The sequence below is a fragment of the Anser cygnoides genome, chromosome Z (genome assembly GCF_040182565.1).
Source record: "Anser cygnoides isolate HZ-2024a breed goose chromosome Z, Taihu_goose_T2T_genome, whole genome shotgun sequence".
Classification (NCBI taxonomy): Eukaryota; Metazoa; Chordata; class Aves; order Anseriformes; family Anatidae; genus Anser; species Anser cygnoides.
Window position 1 is genome coordinate 37,652,619 of NC_089912.1, and position 22,087 is coordinate 37,674,705.

At 39.5% G+C, this 22,087-nt stretch overlaps 1 protein-coding gene across 4 annotated transcripts in view; it reads right to left on the reverse strand.

The window, feature by feature from the left end:
* Positions 1-11,222, reverse strand: part of SYK (spleen associated tyrosine kinase) — a 60,610-nt gene extending 49,388 nt beyond the window's left edge. The window contains exon 1 of one of the 4 annotated variants that reach the window (XM_048046112.2): positions 10,980-11,222. The gene's annotated coding sequence lies outside the window, so the exon portion shown is untranslated. Of the gene's footprint in view, positions 1-9,786; positions 10,683-10,739; positions 10,890-10,979 lie in introns of those variants that run through there. The other 3 variants (XM_048046115.2, XM_048046113.2, XM_013195431.3) reach the window with 3 other exon arrangements.
* Between the last annotated feature and the right edge of the window lie 10,865 nt (positions 11,223-22,087).

Sequence of the window (22,087 nt, forward strand, 5' to 3'; positions counted from 1 at the left end):
ATACATGTTGAATTCACGTTTTCATGTAATGGAGACACTTTGTTGGCTTGTTCTCCTCCGTAGGCATTCATTTATTCCCACAAATTATTTGTTGGACTCTTCATGAGACCCTCTCCACTGAGAAATTAGGTCAAAATTAAAACATTATCAGGAAGACAGTTACAGGATAGTGATTGCATAAGACAGTCCCTTCAGAAAACTAGGCAAAAAATAGTTGAAATGTGATCTAGCAGTTCACAGCAAATCCAGAATTCTCCAAAGCACGGGAAATACCATAAAAGCTAAAGTAGGCTCTGAAACCCCAGCAGAACAATGGCATCTACCCATCTATAGGGCAGATGTGTGTTTGCAGGATCAGGCTGTATGTAATATCTCAGAATTACACAGAATATTTATTCAGGAAGTCTTCATTCTTTAGTAAACTTCAGTTACTACAAAGCAGTAAAATACATTTCCTCCTTAACATGCTGGGTGCTATGAGCTAAAGTCATAATCAAGACTTTTACGATTCTGAGAGGAAGACTGTGGGCAATAATGCATTCTTGGCACAACAGACACCTCTGTAAGCCAATTAATTTTTTCCTCGTAGAAGGTTCTTCCAACACAGTGAATGACAGAGGAAAAAAAAAATCAGTTCCAGGTGCAAGAAGTCTTTCTTTCACTTTGCTTTCATTGTCATACCTACAAGCTGACCTCCCCACAAAAAGACAACAACAAACATATTGAAGCAAAGTCATCCAGGCTAGAAGCCTATCCTCACTCAAAGACAGGTGCTTCTCACCTAGGCCAAAATATAAGAGAAGTAACATGTATGTTTAATTGTGCTCCCTATGCCCTAAATTAAATTTATTCACAACTCATTGTAATGAGAAAAAATTAAGCAACATCTTTGGATTCCCCTCTTCACCTGGCTTCTTTAGGCATCCTTCTGATGGTACCCAAGAGAACACAAACTTTCTCTTAGGAAGGCTGCATGGCTATGACAAGACCTAGAGTACAGGCAAATGTTCTACTGTTTAAAACTTTCCAGTAAGAGTTTTCTGTTCTATGATTTTATTTTTTTTTTCAAACGATGTTTCTATGCTATGACTAATGCCCTCCTGTAATGGATTAATTTTAAAATATTGTATTCCCTTTTTACCAGTTTATAGATTCTAGAATAGGAAAAAAAAATCTACTGGTTAAAAAGCAGGTTAGTGTTGATGGATTTGAGACACGGTTTCTTTACCCCCTCTAATATACGAAGAACAATCAGTGTTTGACAACACCGGAAGATGTTTGGACTGATGTAGTGCCCCACGGACGTGCAAGGAGACAAATATACACACAAATCATTAGATAATGTTTAAAAACTTCAAATTTGGAAGAATTTCTGAGTTTGAGATGGCTGTTTTCTTTGCCTGGACCTTCACATTTTGCCTTCATTTCTGGAGTTTAATGTCCTTCTAGTAAGATAGTAGAAGTATTTTGATTCACTTTTTTTCCCTCCTCTCAGTTTCTCCAGAGGACATATAATTCTGAGCTCACCGAGTTAGCACAGTTACAAATGTGAGGCTCTGATATGGAGATTCAGTCCCCAAAGGCTGAAGGAAGTACGTGAGAGATGTACTTGACTGTAGAGGCTCTGTAGTACATCTCTCCCCATAGCCATGAAATTTGACTTTTAAGGAAGCTAAAATGCAAACAAAGATCGTGGTTATCTAATATGTGTGTGTGTGTGTGTGGGGGGGGGGGAAGGTATTATGCAAATACATAGGAAAATCAGTTACGCACTTCCCTTTGGGTAACTTCCTCATCAGTATTGCAGAGAGTGGGTGCTCCAGACATAATACACAAGTTTAGCATCTCAGCCCTTTCATCCATGGAGAGAGGTGGAACAATCTTACAAAACAGAGGAGCGAAACTTAGGAAAACACACCTTGAAAGTGTTTGAAAAAATCTGTGCTGATCATGCACATACCCATAGCTTACTCCTCTTTAATCTATTATGTTTAGACAAGGATAAGGCTGAAATAGTTGTGTTATTGAAAGGTTTTCTTAGCAGTGAGCACAGTGTTACTGAGGTATTGATCTCCACTGTACGTAAAAAATAATAAATAGGAATATGAATCTCACTACAAAGACCAAACAAGGATATGGAAGGAGACTTAGGGTCAGCCAAGTGATCACTGTACTCATCCAACTATAAAAAGAGTAAAAAGGACTGAATTATGACAAAAGATCAAAAGACATGCAATGGTGAAACAGAGCTCTGAGTAAGCTCTTTATTTGAATAGAGTAAATTTTTCCATTCCTTTGTTTTTCAAAGTAATATTCTGTGGGCAGTCAAGGAAGTAAGGAAGTATAGTTCAGAGTAAATGTCTTCCTCATGGTCAAGCCATAAGAAATACTTACTAGACAGAATGATGAAAATACAGTACAACAATTTGTTCTAGCACAGGGTGATACTTTGAACACCTAACTTGAAACTTCAACAGTTCTCTGATTATACAGAGGAAAAAAAATAAAACTGCCACCTCCAGTGGCGGTTTGGACTGGACATTACGAAAAATTTCTTGATTCTGAGGGTGGTCAAACACTGTAACAGGCTTCCTAGCAAGGTGGTTGATGCCCCAAGCCTGTTATTATTCAAGAGGCTTTTTGACAATGGGCTCGTTAATATTCTTTAACCTTGTTTAGCCCTGAAGTGCTTAGGTAGTTGGACTAGATGGTTTTTGAAGGTCTCTTCCAACTGAACTGTTCTGTATCTAAGATATATAATATAGTAGCTTTGAGACCAGAAGATTTTTCTGCTGAGCAGTTCACAACCTGGGTCTAACAATACCATTAGTAACAAGTGGGATTGTCCATCTGTGCCAGGTTGTGTGTGTTCTCATGATTCTGAATGTCAGTGGCCTTGCTATCAGCTTTCTCATCTTAAGTAAAAACAGTGTTTGCACCAGTTAATGTAACTCCTCAGCATTTTGGCCACATGAGAACAAAAAACTGCTTGTTGAACAAGTTATACTTCATCTATCAGGTTTAGAGTAAACACCAGTTATCTACTCCTTTGTACCAGAGTCATTCATCCAAAGAACTGAAAAAAAATCACAAACACTTAAAAGTATTACCAGCTTAAAAAAAAAAAGCTGTCATTTTAGAAATATTTTTGTTTGGTTGTGCTTTCCAGAGTCATTTCGATTTGTACTGAAGATGACTAGATAGATGTTTTTATCTACACTGAAACATGACAGAAAAGCCTTCAGTTATTTGAAACTGCATCTGACACTCTGATATCATCAGATGACTCCAGGCACTATAGCTAGTGAAATATTTCCTGAGGAAATATTACTTGACTTGGCAGCACTATTACTGTCCTATTACAAGGCAAACAGATGCTTAGAAAAAGCACCATGTATGTTATTCAGGGTCTTCCTATGCTCACAGTATGAATTCTAAAACAAACAAACAAACAAAATGGAATTTTTTCTGGTGCTCACAAAATGTCCTTTGCTGCCTTCCATGAGCTTCTGTACTTAGGCTATGGAGAGCCATTGCTCACTAAAAAAAAAACATCCTTCACTGATGCAACGTTATCTGTTGTCTCTCTTCCACAACACATCCCTTTTCAAACTCTCCTGTCTTTGGAAAAATATTCACATCTCACAGTTTTCCTCTAAAAGCATTTTTATACTTTGAACTTTAAAATGCTCAGAATGTTACTGAAAAGAAATAAATAAATACCGCCAGACATTTGTGGATTATTCTTTCTCTTGAAATAGAAACTGTCATTTTTACACATATTTAAACAAATAAACAAAGCTTTCTCTTTTTGTTTTTCTTTAGGAAAAAAGAAAAAAGAAAAAAAAATCACAAAAATATAAACACCTCCTTTCCCCTTCTTACCATGCTCTGCTAGTCATTATTTCTTTGCCTCCTTTGCCAGGGAGCTTATGCTGTCACAAATGCAACGATTGCCTCTGGCTAAGGATGCCTCCTGTCAAAGCAAGCATTCCTATCTTAAAACAGGTAGCATCGTTTGTATAGAAGCATGCTCCCTTTGGGGCAAAGTAGTTTACTTTGATCAGTACCCGTTAATCCACTATACAAAAAAGTGGACTCACTAGGAATTTGCTAATATTCAAAGGAAAGCATTCAAGATATTCCAGACAGACCCTTGTCTAGTCCCCTGAGAAACAGTTTTCCTCCTGTGACAAGATGTGAACAGACCTTTTTGGGCACAGCTTGCCCTTCACCAACACAGATGCTTGGGAAAAGCACCATGTATACTATTCAGGGGTGTCCTATGCTCACTGTATGAATTCTAAAACAAACAAACAAACAAACAAAATGTAATTTGTCCCACCAGCTGTGGGCTCTTCAGTGACTACAGAAGAGTACATGGTTAACTGTCTCTTCTCAAAGCTGACAAAAAAGCCTGGGCAGGGGAGCACTTAGAAAACTGTATTTGGGGAGCCAAAAGCTACCTCTAAGTACTTGAGCTACTGAACTGATATATAAAGTTCTTTTATTTTTTATATAAAGTTCTTCTCTTTTTGTTTGTTTGTGTGTTTGTTTGTTTATTTCATGTTTAGTGCCTTTCCAGAAATAATAGCACTCAAACAGGAGAAAGTAAAGCACCTTTACGTACCCTAGAGGCTATCACTGCTGCTAGACAGAGCTGTGAAATGAACATATAAAGTCATTGAGAACATGTGAAGAGCAAAACAAAAATATTATCAGTCTACGTGCAAGAAGAATTGCTAAAAATAACTGGAACTTCCCATCCAATGGCCTGGGTATTTTCAGGTTCAATGACAGAGTGACACTGAGCATGTCAGCATAGCACGTTTCCAGATGGAATATATTCTTTTTACAGAAGACTTGGGTTGTAATCCAGAGACTGCTACAACAAAATAGTTATGAGCAAGAAGTCACAGTAAGACCAAAACACATCAAAATGTCACTAAACTTTTTAAAAATACTTCCCTTCCCCCTCTCTCTTGCCCCCCCACCCCCCACCTCCACCCTCTTTTTTTTTGGTCTCTTTTTCTCTTTCTTGGGGAGGGGTGGTCAGAGGGGAAGAGGTGGTAATGTGGTATTAGTTTACACAGCTAGACTGCCAACATTAAGGGTCAGTTTCTTAAATAAAATCTATTGAATAATTTTCTAATTAGAAGCCAGATCAAAGGAAGGCTTCTCCAAAAATAGTATCTTCCAGAAATGGGGCCAGCTCTTCCTAGCTAGCATTTAGGAAGACACATACATTAGAAAGGTAGACTACATAGTGAAAATACTACCAATCAGCACATCATTGAATCAACAGTCCAGTCTAAGAGACAGCAAACACTTTTAGCTAGCGAACAACGAGTTGGATGAACTGTACCCTTACCTCTCACACAAAACATGAGAATGTTCGAGAACTGCAATGCAGACAGGGATGAGCCCTCTCTTTCCTCCCGCAGAGGAAGCCCATTTGCAGCACCTGGACCAGTGAAAGACTCTCAACAAGGCACGTTTATCACTCTGGGCAGAGAGAGGATGCACCTGGCCTCAACACGTTCTGGGCCAACAGGCAGTATTTCCCTAGCTCTTGCATGACAAACTGCCAATCTGGAAAAAAATAGCTCATAGTCAGGCTTCTTTACTCATGGTGTACAGTCCTCTGTGCAATGTCAGTGATTACACTGCCAAATGGTCCAGTGGTGGTAGTTGATACAGCAGGCTAACAGAAAACTGCATCTTTTGCAGAAAGAGGGCTCTGGTGGATTTGAATTCACTCTTCCTCTGCTGTATATTTTCCTGCACTTCCTTGCACCTGACCAGATCTTTGTTACCACCTACTCTGGACTTGCTTCAACAAGTCTTCTTATGCAGGGGGCTCCAGAATTAAATGCAGTACACCAGATGGGGTCTCATTGGAGCAAAGTAGAAAGGAAGAATCATCTCCCTCACCCTGCTGGCCACACTTCTGGTGTGTCTCAGGATATGGTTGGCTTTCTGGGCTACAAGTGCATATTGACAGCTCATGCTGAGCTTCTTATGAATCAAGACTCCTAAGTCCTTCTCCTCAGGGCTGCTTTCAATCCGTTCTCCGCCCACTTTGTATGTGTGCTTGGTATAGTCCCAGCCCAGAAGCAGGACCTTGCACTTGACCTTGCTGAATGCCACGAGGTTCGCACAGGCCCACCTCTCAAGCCTGTCCAGGTCCCTCTGGATGGCATCCCTTCCCTCCAGCATGTCGACTGCACCGCACGTCTTGGTGTGATTCTTAGAAATTTGCATGATGATCCCCTAATTCAAAAGACAGCTAATCCTACTGCCTGATTTACAAAAATAATCCTTACTTAAACATCTGATTGGTTTTACTAAATTTTGAGTAAAATATCATGTATTCTTTGATATACAATTGTAAGTTCTAACACTGTATGTCAAAGAGAGACTACATTAATGTTGCTTCCTTCACCTACGTTCCCTGTATTTCAGATATTGGAGACCTTCACTTTGCCAAAGTCTTGCTTTAGTGTTTACATACAGTGAACTTGTTTTCTTGATTTGCATTACCAAAGTTGGGCTGAGTTTCCCAGAGTTGGAACCTATCCATAATCACCTGCTTAGAACACCCGCCAGCTTGCTTTTGTGTTCGTTCCAAATAATATGTTAAAAAGGGGGGTTCAGTTCAAATTTTCCTGTGCCATGTTTTTAAAGAGGTTGAAAGAAATCTGTCTTTATAGCAAGTTTCTAGCCACAGTTTTTCAATCTAAATTAAGAAGCCAACTTTTCAGGCAACCCTACCAAAAATCAAGAAATACCGTTTCTAAAAAACATTACGACATTGTTTTTAACTAAGATTAACTCTGCTGAAATTTGTCGAGCCAATTGTGAAATCTGAACGAGAATTTTTAAAAGCAGAACTTCACACTTGGTGATCAGCAGTGACATCCATTTTAACATTTTAGCTCATCATCCTAAAGTCTAATTCTGCTCTCAGATACACTTGCTTTAACTAAGAGAAATCCCACAGGCTTTTGCATGTTTTAGACTCTGTGGTCTAAAAAATAAAGAGTTTTTCCTTTTCTCACTTACTTCATTATCTAGTCCAAGGAAAGGAGAATAATAAGAGAGACTATGTAGGAGGATGGCTGCAGGACAGCTGTGGCTGATGCGTTCAGTGTTGATCCCTGGTCCTTTTACTCATTTCACTGAATCTGTTTCTTAAGATATGAATTTTTAAGTATTAAAAAAAAAAAAAGGTCAAACTCTATTTTTGTTTACTTTATAACGTTAAAATATTTAGTTGATTGTGCACCCATTTCCCTGGTATATATATTCTACTCTAACACTTCCTGCCTGTGTTTTCTCTAGCTACCTCCAACCACAATTGTGATTCCTGCATTCCTGTAACTTCAGCTCCATCCCCAGCCTAGGAGTTACTGTGTGGATTTATGAGGCTGGATTTACATATTAGTGCCTCAAATCCTACTTTTTTACAAAAGCTCTTTGTGCCTCTGATATATTTACTAAGCATCAGCTCTGAAATACTCCCTGTACTGTCTCCTTGCATTTTGAAAGGAAGAGAAATTGCTGTACATATTAGGATTTATCCATCCAAGACACCTGGCATCCCATACCTGTCCTGAAGAACACTGTCCCAAGGCAAGGAAAGACAAAGCCAGACAAATGGCAAGGTAGTTCTAGCCATTTAAATTAACATATTTCCAACATAAGCTAGTTACAAACTGACTGATAGTGAAACTGCACAAAGTAGTACTCTGTATCATACTTCTGCATGCTTGCTATTTAGATTCTAACACTTGCTAAATTTGTAGTTGCTCTGGTACCCGGTAAAGCGGAAAGGCTTGCAGCATCTTGCAAATACTGGGGTGTCCTTAGAACGTGAGGATCCCAGCAGGTCTCAAAAACATTCTCCCTTTCTTTCCTTTCAACAAACACATTTAAAGAAGTGGTCACTTAGTCATTGTACGTACAGGGACAGGAAGTTATGACCTAAATTTAGCTTTGGAATGTAAAGACAAGCTACAAAGTTTTATTTTATTTCTCTGAGGCAGGTGTCAAACATATCAATTATCCATTCCTCCAGCAATATCTGTATTCCACTGGTTTGATGCAGGAGCATAAAGGCTCCTTCACACTTCTTGCACTTGCAACGCTCACGTTTCCTCGTTGCCCCAACAAGCAACACAGAAGTCGGTGTCCAAGGGTTTTCTTTTGCTTAATTTTACGCCTCCATGTTACCCTGTATCATGAAATTAAAAGCTACATGACACTACCTATGTAACCTTCCTGCTGAAACCTGAAATTACAGGCTGAAAATGCAGATGATAACCATGAATTTTGTGATAAAATTATTTTTATTACACTCAAAATAAATACTAATAATTGTGTATTTTACTACCCTTTGTAGTGTAAGAGGATCCTGCAAAACCCAGGGTTTCTCTTTTTCTCTTGAGAGAAAACAAAATGCTTAACTGAGGCTGCAAAAATTTTTAATGTTTCTTTGTCAAAGTGGAGCAAATATTAGGAATGTTTATCTGTACAAGCATTCCTAGAAATGCCAGCTAAAACATCAAAAAGTGAGCTAATGTAACCTCTGTCCCCAAGATCTTAGTTTGTCAAAGACAAGCAAAAATACTGTTAAATTGGATTATGAAACTGTTTCTCTGCAATAAATTGCTTTTTTTTTTTTTTTGCCTTTTTTTTTTTTTTTCCTCCTAAATTAGAAATTAAGAAGCTGATCCTGCAAACCCTTGCAAGGTGAAATGTTTTCATTCTTATGACTGAACCTTATTACTCATGCTCACAAACATCTTCATCTTCTAAAAAGGACTCTTCAGTCTAGATCCAAAGACGTGGGTAGCCTGAGTGGTACACATATGTTTGTCCCAAGTCAGGAACTCACACAAGCACATGATTATCTCTAAGTACAAAAGAAACAATTTAAATAGATCATTGGGATGATTTTTCTGTAATTATTACTCATATTCAAAGATATTTATTGTATTCCTTGTAATTAAGATATAAAACATACTAGATCCCATTTTCAGCTCTGTTACTCTGCAGCTAAACATTCAGCTGATGTGCACACAACAGATCTCCAGGCACTGATCAAAAAAGCTAAAGATACAAAGTCCACAAAGCTAAAAAAAAAAAAAAAAAGGAAAACACTCTCAATTTTCAGTTGGTACAGATGATGCAAACACAACTGCTTACAGCCATAACATTCTAACCCATTCTAACCAGGAATGCCAGCAGCAGACTCATTGCTTTCTGCTAAATACTGCATATTGTAAAAGCATTTAGGAAGGAAAAAAAATAAAAAATAAAAAAGTAAAAATTATGATTGTGATCCCACAACCTCTAAACACAACATACATTTCAGAAGTAACTTCTCTCACTCCTAATGCCTCTGGCAGAACAGATCCAAAAGAAAGGATGGGAGACTGTGGTTACATCCCCATATAATATTTTTTGTTATCAGTATCTTCACAGGTGCTTAAATCCAGCTTATAATTTTACCATCAGTCTTCTAAAATGTTATTTTGTTCTCAACATAACCTGCCATCTGCTTCTAAAAACAATTTTCTTTTTCTGTCTTTATGCAACTTTGGGTCGAGTCCTGCGCTTGTGTCAGAACCACAGTGTGAAAATGGAAGAGCAGCACAGTTCACCCTTCATTTTATGGTGTTAACATTTTTAAAAAGAAGCAAAACCAGAACGTTTCAAAAGTATTTCGTTGGGATTTTGCAGTTATTTCAAGTGAATTTGAAATTTGAGGCAATTACTTACCTCTACCTACTTCAGTCTTTTGCGGGCATGTTAATTGATTCCAAACCCTTCAGTTCAAACTATTTTGCCTTCACCAAACCATAATCTTTCTCCCCCACAGGAAAACTGTTAGAATATAAAGAACATTCAAACTTCCTTATTTGTCTGTCTATCGCTCAATGCTCAACAGAGGGATAAAAAAAAAAAAAAGTCATAGTTCCTCTAAGTGGGCTGCCTCAATGTGCTGCACTCTGCTGTAGTTTACGGCCTCCACGCCTGTAAAAATATGCAGCTTTAGATGCTGATACTGGCTCTGCACCGGATGGCTGTGCCCATGGATTAGGCGGCAGATTCAGCCCAAAGTGTCAGGAGACCTAAGCTTCTTCGGACAAAAAGAGCATGAAAGAAACTCAACAGAAAACAACATTAAAAGGTAAATAAATCAGGAGCAGATCATTCCCTTAAAAGGAACAATTCTGTTTTAAAATGGAAGTATTTTACAATGTATCACGCGATCTGGCCAAACTGGGACTCCGTTAGCCACATCTGGTAGAGTCAGTGCCGCTTAACAGAAGTATTGCTCAGCTTCGGCCCCAATAACATCACTTCAACCAGCACAAAATTTAAGCAGTACGGCGGTAAAGAAGAAAATTAAATGAATGTTGGCACACTCAAGAAGTGATCAGCAATGAGTTGGTCATCAGGCCCGCAGTACCCCGCTTTCAACACTTCTAGTAACACTCTATGGTTGCTTTGTCAGAAACAAAATCAGGAAGTTTGATAAGAAAGAAGCCCGTTTTTAGAGACATTTTGTTGGGTGTCTAGCCTTTGCCGTATCATGCACCACTCAGAAGCCCTACAGCCGCTCCCTGTTGTACAAATTTCGCTCTGTTTAAAACCCATCTCCACCTGGGCTTAGATAAATCTGTTTTTCCGCGTTGAAATTCCAGATTTGCCGGCACAGCGCTCTGTACCTTTTCCACCGACGTCTCCAGCCGGCGCATCGTCCGGAGCCCCGTTTGCCGGCCGCTACCTCCCGACGGGCGACACTGGTGCCGGGGCCCCGCAGCCCCCCGTCCCCCCTCTCTCCTCCAACCTCCCTCTGCCCGGAGGGGGGCTGGATGCCCCACACACCGCCCCCCACACCGCCCCACACACCGCCCCGCACCGCCCGGCGGAGCGGCCGCCCCTTCAGCCCCTGCCCCGCTGCTCACCGCCGCTCGCTCGGGCGCCGCCGCCGCCGCCTCCTGCCGCTGCCGCCGGGAGCAGAGCGGGGCAGGGCGGCTTCCCCGGGCCGTGCCGAGCCGTGCCGAGCCGTGCCGGGCCGCCGAAGCGCCGGGAGCGTGGCTGGACCCGCGCTGGTCTCCGCGGGAGCCGCCCCTTCCTCGTTTTCTCTCGCAGCCCCGGCCACTTCCTCAAGGGGTGTCTGTCTGTCTGTCTGTCTGTCTGCCTGCGCGCTCGCCCTCCTCCGGCACGGCCGCTGCCGCCGTGCCCCGGACCCCTTCCCCCGGGCACGGCTCGGCACGGCCCCGGACCCCGCGGGGCTCAGCTCCGCTCCCGGCGTGAAGGAGCCGGGGGCGATAAACGTGGGAGAAAAGGAATAAAAAGGAATGGTGGAGTCCTGTGTGTTTCAGGACCTTGGTGGGTTTTGGGGGAGAAAATCGCTTTTGGAGGGGGGAAACAGTTTCCCACCGAAGCAACGCAGGGGCCTGCCATAGGACGGCATCTCCCCTTCGTCCTGTATTTCACTCAAAACGTATTTCAATCAAAAACATGTTCTAGTTTTGTAGCTGCTCCTGGTGTGGAGGAGACTCCCCTGCCTCAAAACACAGTTAAAGGAAGCTCCCTTCTCAAAATCTTCTCTGCACCCCGAGTGGTGGAGAGCCAATTCCCACACAGGTGGCCCAATGCAGCTGAAAGGTGACAACCATCCTTCTCCAGGGATGAAGTGATCCTGGGAGGGCGAGTGGCACAAGTGTCCTCCGACTCAGCCGAGGCAGCACGTCACCATCAGCTGTGACTGCACGGTGGGGCATCCAGCCTGTCCGTGGTGGGCAGTGCCACTGGGACGTGAAGCCTGTCTCAGTATTACAGCAGCGGGGGGCACAAACCTTATCTTCTATGAGGAAACAGTGGCTCTCTTTTCTCATTGCAAGATGGACCGCATCCCTTATAGTTAGTAAGGCTGCCAAAGTACAAAAGCCTCATGTCTCGTATCGGTTAAAAAGGTCTCTGTTTTTGCTCTGTTTCAGTGAAGGACTTGGTAATTGCTTTAGGGTAGATATTCTTCATATTGGCACTGCCTACATGCTAGAAGAAAAATAAATAAATACATAAATAAAGTTTAAAAAGCCTGATTCTTGGACATGTTTTGATGGCGTGGCTCTTTTCCTAACAACATCCAAGTGTGAATAGGGCATAATGTGCAGGAAACAGCTTTTAGAAAGTCATTATAGTGCTGTGAACTCGTTTTTAAGTAGAAGTCTCAAATTGGTAAAATGTCATAAATACTTCATGACTTCAAATTATACATGAGCAAGTGTACTGGACCTGCCCAGGGTGGACTTAACTTTATTCATAGCAGGCAATATGGTGCCGTGTCTGGCATTTTGACTAAAACAGTATCAGCAACACACTGCCATTTTGACTGTTGCTGGACACTGCATGCACAGCGTTGAGGCTTTCTGTGTTTCACAGTCTGGCCCCATCCCCGGCGAGCAGGCAAGCAGTGGGCAGTAAGAGGAGGGAACACAGATGGGACAGCTGACCTCAACGGACCAAAGGAATATTCCATACCATACCCAGCAATTAGCATGGGGGTAGATGGAGAAGGGCAGGGGGCAGTGCTGTCTTCTGAGGTGGCTACTGCTCGGAGACTGCCTGGGCATCGCTCTGCTTGTGGGAGGTGACATGACTGCTCATTGTCCCGCTCCTTTGGTGTATGGCTGTACTCTTTAGGAAGCCAGTAAGAATAACGTAAAATAATTCTTCTCTTTGGGGAAGGGGAGGGGGAAATTTATGTCTGGCAAAACAGCTCTGAACAAGTTATGTCTAATGCTTCTGGAGTGATTCAGTAGATCTGTGGAATCTCCTGCCCAGTATGAACGCATTCAGTAGAAACCAATAGCTTCTTCGTAGCCTCCCACTAGCAGTCTCCATACAACAACTGCAATCATTTAGTTTGTAATCCTCCATACTTTTTGTGAACATCTGAGGAAGTTTTGATGCTTAGTTTCTAACAAATACAATTTGAAAGACATCTGCTTTCTGAGGACACGCCTGTTTCCTTAATACATCTACTGTGGTGGGAGGCTTTGCAACCACACGACCATGTGCCATATCAACCAATGCTAGGTGGGGGAGCTGGAGCCTGGGAAAAATGCCATGACTCTTTATGGTGAAACTTTATGCTTAAAGATGAATTTAACTTTTAGTCCAGCTACTAACTGTAGACAAAGTCTGGATTAAAAAAAAAAAAACAAAACTTCAGACCGTTTCTTACATACCGTGACACTGTTGCAGTCATCAGCTGGCCTGGCATTTCCACACATGATCTGGCAGAATTTCCTGCCTAGTGACAGCAATTCAGATGACCTCTTGAACTCACAGGGCCTAAGAAGTGGAAGCAGAGGGGTATTGCTGTCAGTGATGAAATTTATTCTACTAGTTTGTTTCAAACAGATGAAAGCAGTTGCAGTTGGCAAGGGTTGAATTTTGCTCCAGCTCAAGTGATCCTGCTGCAGCTCACTCTCCAGGTAAGTAAAAATTGAAGCTGAGCATTTTTTAAAATGCCATCTCTATTTCCACAGTAAAGGATGTTGTAAGCTAGGCTGACACTTTGTTGTCTCACTGAATGTTAAAATCTCAAAAAGATGTAGCAACACAATATATATACCACAAATGGACAAGCTCATTTGAGGTTCAAATTACAAATTCTTGATACTGTACCATATTTACAGCTAAAGTCAAAGGCATCTATCTGTGATAGAAGCAGTTAGTGTCAGTACAATGGCACTCTAAGTCTACACAAAGAGAAGAACATAGAAGTGACTCATTTTGCCTAAGGAATATAAAATTTCTGCACAGTTCATTGAATTCAGTCATGCTTTGGACAAAAATACATGCTATTTGGGAGTCATTTATTGTCTACTTCATTTTAATTTCGAAGGAAGCAGTAATTCAGTGTTAGCACAATAGCAGTAAACAACATTATACAAAACCAAAAACCAGTAGCCTGAAAGCAATGTTTTTGCACAAAAACAAATTTCCTGTATTACAGTTAGAAGGAACTAAGATGGATCAGAAGCCTCAAAAAGTAAGGACCGCATTCTTTTATCCTTTGGCCTCTTTCTGTTACCCAAAGAATAGTAAAGACCCTTATTTTACATTAGAATAAGGTCTGAAGATATTGCATACATTGTAAATAACTGCTATTTGTGCTTCCATAAGGATTTGACTTACATATATCTGAATTTAAAGGGAAAAGAGTTGTGGCAATCTCTAGGGAAAACTGAGTACAATTACACAGAAGTAAACTGGGCAAGATGTACAGCAAATTAATTCACCTGCCTACTCATTGCTCAAATCTATCAATTATGACTATTTTGCTAATTTTCTGTTGTCTAGATGATGCCAGTAGTGATATTCTTTGCTATATGAAATTAACAGTAATAATTAGGAAACTCAGTGCCATCAAGATATTTTCATTATCAGCTAACACTGATATCTGCATTACGTATGTGACAATAATAATATAAAAGCAACAGAATTTTGCTTGTAGGAGCTACATTTCATACTTTCCTCCTCTATTTTTACCTTGAAAATAAATAAATAAATAAAAAATGGAGCACATTCATTATGTATGTCTATTATAGAACTAGTGAAAGTCTTGCCCACTATTGATCAAGAGTAGTCTCAGGATGTGTTCATTGTTTGTGAAAAATCATGATGTGAGGAAGTATGATAACTACATTTCTAAATTTATGTAGGATAGTACAGGCTAGATTGTAGATTGGCTGAGAAAGGATGTTTTCTGAACTTGCATGACCTTACAAAATGTGTTGTGTTAAAATGAAGATATAGGCTTGGGTTAATAGACCTGCTTTTATGACTTCATATACCACATGAGTATGGCTAGTTATCAGTTTGGGCTTTTTGGTGTGTGTGTGTGTTTGTTGTTTTTCTTGTTTTAATAGCAATAAGAATGGTGCATTTCTCGATCATTGTTTGAGTATAATGGTCAAGAGGTGCAAAAGCATATACAACAGAGAGATAGGATATGACAAAAACCAGAACTTTTGCAACGTTGAATTTTTCTTTTAAATAATTGCCTAGTTGTAGCAAGGAAAATAACTAAACAGTGGATAACAAAAAGATGATAAACACATTTTTAAGAACTCTTGAGCAAGACCCTTAAGAAGACCCTTAAGAAAAACCCTTAAGAAAATTATTACCTCTCCTATGAAGAAAGGCTGAGAGAGCTGGGGCTGTTCAGCCTGAAGAAGAGAAGGCTCAGGGGGTGATCTTACTGAAGCTTTTCAGTGCTTGAAGAGGGCTTAAGCCCTCTTAAAGATGGAAAGCAAATTTTTGCTTGGGCAAACAATGACATGACAGGGGGGAAATGCTTTAAACTAAAAGAGGGGAGATTTAGATTAGATGTTAGGAGGAAATTCTTCACTCAGAGGGTGGTGAGGCACTATCACAAGCTGCCCAGAGAAGCTGTGGATGCCCCATCCCTGGAGGGTATCATGGCCAGGCTGGATGGGGCTGTGAGCAGTCTGGTCTGGTGGGAGGTGTCCCTGCCAATGGCAGGGGGGTTGGAACTGGATGATCTTTAAAATACCTTATAACCCAACCCATTCTATGATATGGTATGGTAAGAATTCATGAGTTAAACTATTGGTAAGCTCTGTGTGAGAATCATGATAATGGCAATAACAAAACTAAAGAAAACAAAACAAATTAGTCTTTTAATTGTCATAGGATTGCGTAATAATGAGGAAAGATTCTGTTTCAGCACCATTTCCAGAAGATTTGAAATGTGTAAAATGCTGGATCTCTATACTTCTGAAAACTATCTTGGACTGTCTCAAAGAGCAAACAAGAATGGTGTTGGAAGCCAGTATGCTAGAGCTGAGGATTGCCTTATCATAAAGTCATACTACCTACATAAGCCTTTTTTCATGATTCGTTGTGTACAGACATTCTGGAGTATGGACTGGATGTGCTAGGGTACACATTTTCTCACTCCTGTTCTGTTTGTGATTTCACCTGGTTGGGGGATCAGGTAATGGACAGGACAATTCACCGTACCACCTCTTGTATACTGCAATGTTTAATGCCTAGGTAGGCATTCCTGTGCAACCATCCCGGAAATATAAAAACAGGACAATAATGAATGGAAGCATACTGTTAAGGGAGACTGTATGGGTTGGACATAGAATACAATTAGCTATTATGCCACATGGTAATAGGCATTGGCAATAATTGAATTCTAAGACTATTAGATATTCACTTGCATATTAAAAGCACACAGGCTTAAGCTGAAATTAGGGCATCAGCAAATACAGAGTCAACTAGAAAAAAGCTACAAGCCCCTAAGAGAAATTAGAAGCAGAGATTCTACATCCCCAAAAAAGTGTTCCCATTGTAATCTTACTAGCGTCCCACAAAAGTCCTAAATCTTTATTTTCAACTGAAACATGATTGGACTTGTAAATAGTATGAATTACTTAAATAGTATTATTTATATATTTATAAATATACTTGCAGATAGTATGAAGCTGATTCAGTACCAGCCAAGCTGATAGGTCTTTTCTACAGTATTTCTCACAAACTCCATGGTCTAGAGAGACATGTATTAGTTGGGCATCTCATGTCGTGTGTTTGTTAATGAGCCCTTCCCTAATCTAAGGACTGGGGACCAAATGAGAGAGGGAGAGTGCAACAGTCAGTGTGGATCCAGCCGTAGATTTATTCTTGCTGCAACAGATGTAAGCTGCTTCCTTAAAAGCCACTTTACATCTTTGCACTGTGGTCTAGAACCTCTTTCTTATTTGCTTAGATGCAGTGCTGGCCCAGTCCACATCTGTGCGTTTATACTTAACCTATTGAACCCTTCTAGAAAGTGAATTAGCAACCATACGTACTGCTCAGAACTAATAAACTAAGTTGGAAACACACTGCTTCCTAAGAGAGCAGAAAGGGCTTTTCTGATAGCAAGAACTACTCCTTTTTAAAAGAACAGAGTGTGGTGACACGCCCTTTGTCATTTCGTCAAACCAGATTATAATTGTCACAAATTTTGGCTGATGCACAGAAAGCATATATCATATTTCTTGGAGTAGAGCTAGCACTGGAAAAGATATGATTACGTTTCCACAGCACTGCACTTAACTAACACGTCCTGTCAGATCTGAGCTGATGCTGCATCCCAGTCACAGATGTTTTTCCCACCAAACTGTCTGGGCACCTAACTCAGGATTCACTGTAGTTGTCTCAGGCTGCCTTTCTATAATGCTAAATATTATCCATCTGCTCTCATAACCTATTTTCCTGCCTCTACAGTGATAATATACAATTCCTTAACGTCAAGAGTTTTCATACATAATTTAGTTTGGGTTTGTTTGCTGCTGATGGGTAGCTGGGGCCTTCATGCTGAACCATTATAGCTGAGAAGTTGTAACCCATAGAATATCTTAAAGATGCACAAATAACAGTTTTCTGTTTTCCATCATATTATGCTTCTTGAGACTTAATTTAGCACTGACTTTACTTTTCTGTAGTTTGTCTCTGAAATCTTGCAAAAGAAGTATGTAAAACTACACTGAAGGTTTGTTGTTATTGTTGATTGTTTTATTTAAAAAGAAAAAAAAAGATTTTTCAGAAGGCTTTGAACTTGTAGAATTGACTTTGGAATCTCTCCCTTATTATGTTGCAAAAATCTGCATAACATTCCTTCTATTCTGTAAGAGGAGCAGAACTATGGCTGTCCAAATGAATATGTCATTTATACAGGTACTCGTTTCCTAATATTGGATATACAGTAGGATTTTACCAAAAATAAACCACCCTTCCAAGAGCTAGAAAAATGTCTCTCTTCAGGAAGACAGATTTTTTTCCCAAAAAGCAGAAGGATTTCACAATCAGAAAATTTTAGTCTATGTTTCTGCATTTTGAGTCATACTGTAGGAAAGACACAAAATAAAACCAAAATTTGGTAGGGTCTAGTGGCATGTTTTTCTCTATATGTTTACAGATATACACATGTGATTTTTAAATGTCTTAGAAAAAAAAGTCTTTAATGGCTTCTATGGAACTAAAGCAGTTTGAACTCAAACATGCCTTTAGAAGCATACTTGCCTTTAGAAAAATGCAAAGGTATGAAAAAGAACTATATCAGCATGATAATTGTTTTTCTTCCTCTCTGATGCTACCAGTTAGGTCTGTCTGGTCTGTTCAAGAATGGAAGCACCCACACAGCCATGGAATACCATCAGAGTGAAGAACCCAGGAACAACCTCTACTTCAAGTTCAAAATGAGGCTCCAGAGGACAAAACAATTCAAAAATGTTTAGAATGAACTGGGAGTATGGGCCAGCTAAATGTGGGCTGTCTCTGCTTTTTCCCCTTCAGAATGTGAACCTGGGAAAAATTGTCTCAACCAAATTTCTATCAGAATAGGTGCAAGTGTATATGTGAAAATACTTGTAACTTGAGAACTGAAACTGCTGGGGATCTCATAGGAAGCAGGAAACAGGAAGCAGAAGAGTGTTTGACATTCATTTTATTTAGATTGATTTTATACAGCAATGACTTTAAGTCTAGCAGACCTCTTGAATAATGTTTTAAAAGTTATTTTCAAAGACTGTAGTGTGTGTTGTGTCTAACCATGCTCATAGAGAAGCAAAACTCTTATGAAGCTGCACTGAGAAGTTCAATGAATGAGCTTTATATGAGAAAGAAACATCTCTCTAGATTATTTTTTAAATGTAGGCATGATGTCTGAGTCAGAAAGAGAAAACGGTAGTTAAAGAGTAGCCCTTTTATAATCACATATTATATTGCAAACAGCCCTCATAGGGGTGGAGGTAGAAGCACTTAATTATGTCCAGCAACCTTAACCACACGAGTGATATCCTTTCCGATGTGTCATGACCACAGCACTCTAACAGCATGTGAGCCCTAAAGAACAGACACACACTATATACTAGTTCTTGAAAGATAGTTCTTTTTTGTTAGTCTTTATTTATTTATTTATTTATTTATTTTCTGTTATAAAAGCATGATGTGTCAGAGACAAAATCAAACAGTTGGAAATTTGGGCTTCTTTAAAAAGGCCAGGCAGAAGAAATAAGTTTTTTTTTCCCTCACTTTTTTTTTTTTTTTCCCTTGGAAAGTACGGTTTCGTTTCATTTTGTTTCATTTCATTTCATTTATTATTTCATTTCATTTCATTTCATTTCATTTCATTTCATTTCATTTCAATGAATTATTCTGTTCTCTATGTGTTCTGCAGCAGTTACAGCCAAATGGCTATTCCTTTCCCAACTTAATTCATGCACCTTTTAAAACATGAAAAATACATAGGTAACAAAATGAGAGAGGTGCTCCCAGTCAGCCTGTGGAGTTAAGGAACCACTCAGGTTGCTAAGCCCATTACTTGGGTATCTTAGGAGAATTCCGGCAACTGATTGTGTGATATCAGGATTCACAATATCCCAAAGGTACATACAGGTTTCTTCATAAAAAATGTTAGAAGAAATAGCAGATTTTTGCTGTGATTTTGACTGCATGAAATCATTTTATTTTTATTTTTATTTTATTTATTTTTTGTGTGTGTCAGATTTCAGGTATACAGTTGTAAAATCTCATTTCCTAAGTTTCCATTATCTCAGCTTAGCTCATTCATATTTAAACACTTGGAAATCTGTGATGAGCGTTGTTTTGGACATATTATGTATTCATCTATATGCATCTGTGTTACTATAAGGCAGCAGTAGGTTATATTCCTCTAGGGATAGCTGATTTACTTTTTGAGACTTCCTACATCCACACACACACACATGCTCGGATTTCCCAGCATCATCTGTTTGTTTCTGTTCTCTCTCTATCTATAGCCATAATTTATATATTCTTAATGTGTCATATCTGTAATTCTTGCATGACAAAGAAATGGGCTTTCATCTTTCAGTAGAGTGAGTGTCAGTGAAAGGATAGCATAGGTTTTTGAAAAACTGTACTACATTAACACATGATTTAAGTGTTACTGCTTTGAAATTCTGTCTCGTTAGTGGCACCAAGTACTGCATTAAACCAACTAAGACAAATAACTTATTTTGTATTGAATACAATGAAATACATAAAAAAGCTATGAGAGAACATCAAGTGTACTTTTCAATGTGCTGAAACAATAAACATCTCATTCAGCAGTTCTTCAAAACGTAATAATATGAGCCCACAAAATAAGCTTCTGATTTATTTTTTCAACTTATTATTATTTATATAGCACCATAGGGACAGATGACATTTCAGAGATTTATAAAGCAAATCCCCAGCCTTGTGGGTGTAAAGCAAAACATGACTAATAATAATATAGTGGTGTGTGGGTAGGAACAAGGTGAAAATAAAAACTAAAAAGAAAAAAGGAATGAGACCTTACCTAAAGAGGGTGTATGTAATCAAATGTATCTACTAAGTATGGACACATGCTTAGAAATACTAAAGTAAAAGAACATTGAGGTCACAAACTTAAATAATTAAAGTTAAGAACTGCTAGAATTTAAGGTCATGTGCAGAGTTTTAAGTTGTCCTGCTTCACTGCATATATCTTCTGATATTGCATGGCCCATAAGCCATCTTTTCCAGGAACCCTGACTCATGGCATGAACAAGATGCACTTGCTCTGACAGTGACTCAGGTTGGGTGGAGATGAGTTCTGCTGATGGAATTCCGGTGAGCGCAGGCATTTTTAGCCTAAATGGACACTTGAAGAATGAGGACTTGCCTGTGGAGGGGTGTGATACTGTACATACATGCACAAGTTTAAAGCACAATAACTGTGCATGGAGCCTCCTCTGTGGATACCTTCCACTGCAACTGAGAGAGTCTGTCAGTGTGTTGGCTCATCATACTTTTGGAGAGGAAAGCCCTTCTTCCTGCCTCCCCCTCCTCTTCCCTTTACTGGGAGGGTGGCTAAGAGTGCCCGCACGGGGCAGCAGGGAGGACAGCTGATGGATTCCTCGTCAGCTCTCATTATAGTTACCACACAGCACAAAATATCTTCCACTCAAAATACTCCATGACATATATCAAATACTTGTTTCACTTCACAGAGTTGTTAGAATTCATTACTGAATAGGTCTAAATATTTTTTGACATAGACAAAGGTACCTTTATTCCAGTGTTTTAAGGGGGTCAGAGAAGCTATATCTGATAAACTTTAAAAATGAAATTATGAAAGAATCAATTTTATGCAGGCACTGGAGCATGTAAAAACTCAGTGAGGGGTCATGGTCTGAAGATGTTATAAGCAGCTGACGACAGGGCCTTCTGGAAAGGTCATGAACTTCAGCTAAAACTCTATCTGCAGCATTTGCATCATTCTATTTTTTGTTTATACTCGCTGTTCCCCAAATGCCAAAAAAATGTTCAGAGATGATTTCAGGGCTAGAAAGTAAGAAAGGGAGAAAGATAAATAAATGTTTACCATGATTTTTGTTAATTCAAACATTCTTTCGTGTTTTAAGAATCTTCCTGAAAATTCTTCTTGTTGATTTAAGGATCTACAAGAAAACTTGTGAACCATGTGATCAGCTGAACTCTTTCATCCCACGAGTTCGAACAGAAAAGAGGAAATGTGTATGTCAGGTAAAAATGAGTAGCAGATAAAATGCATAGTTGATGACTGGTGGCTTATACGGAGTCTCTATCTGGGAAAAAAAAAAAAAAAGAAAAAAAAAAGAAAAAAAAAGGAATATATAGATAATGAAAATCATTATTTCCACAACAGGATTTAACTGATAGCCCAGTTGATGGAGAAAATAGAATGATGGAAAGTAGGATCTGTGTACACCGGACACTTAAAGTGATTGTGTTTTACCTGAGGCACAATATCTGAGTAATGTTACGAAGCTAAAACAATGCTTTTTCTGTAAATCAGTTTATAAGCACCTTTCCCCAGAACTGCCAGTCTAGCACTAATAATTGCTGCCACGTCCATTCACACTTTCTCTCCTTTTGAATTACTTCCTAATGGATGACAATGCTGGATAACAAGGAATCAGCTGTAGAATGTTAAAAATATTGGATTAATTTGACCTAG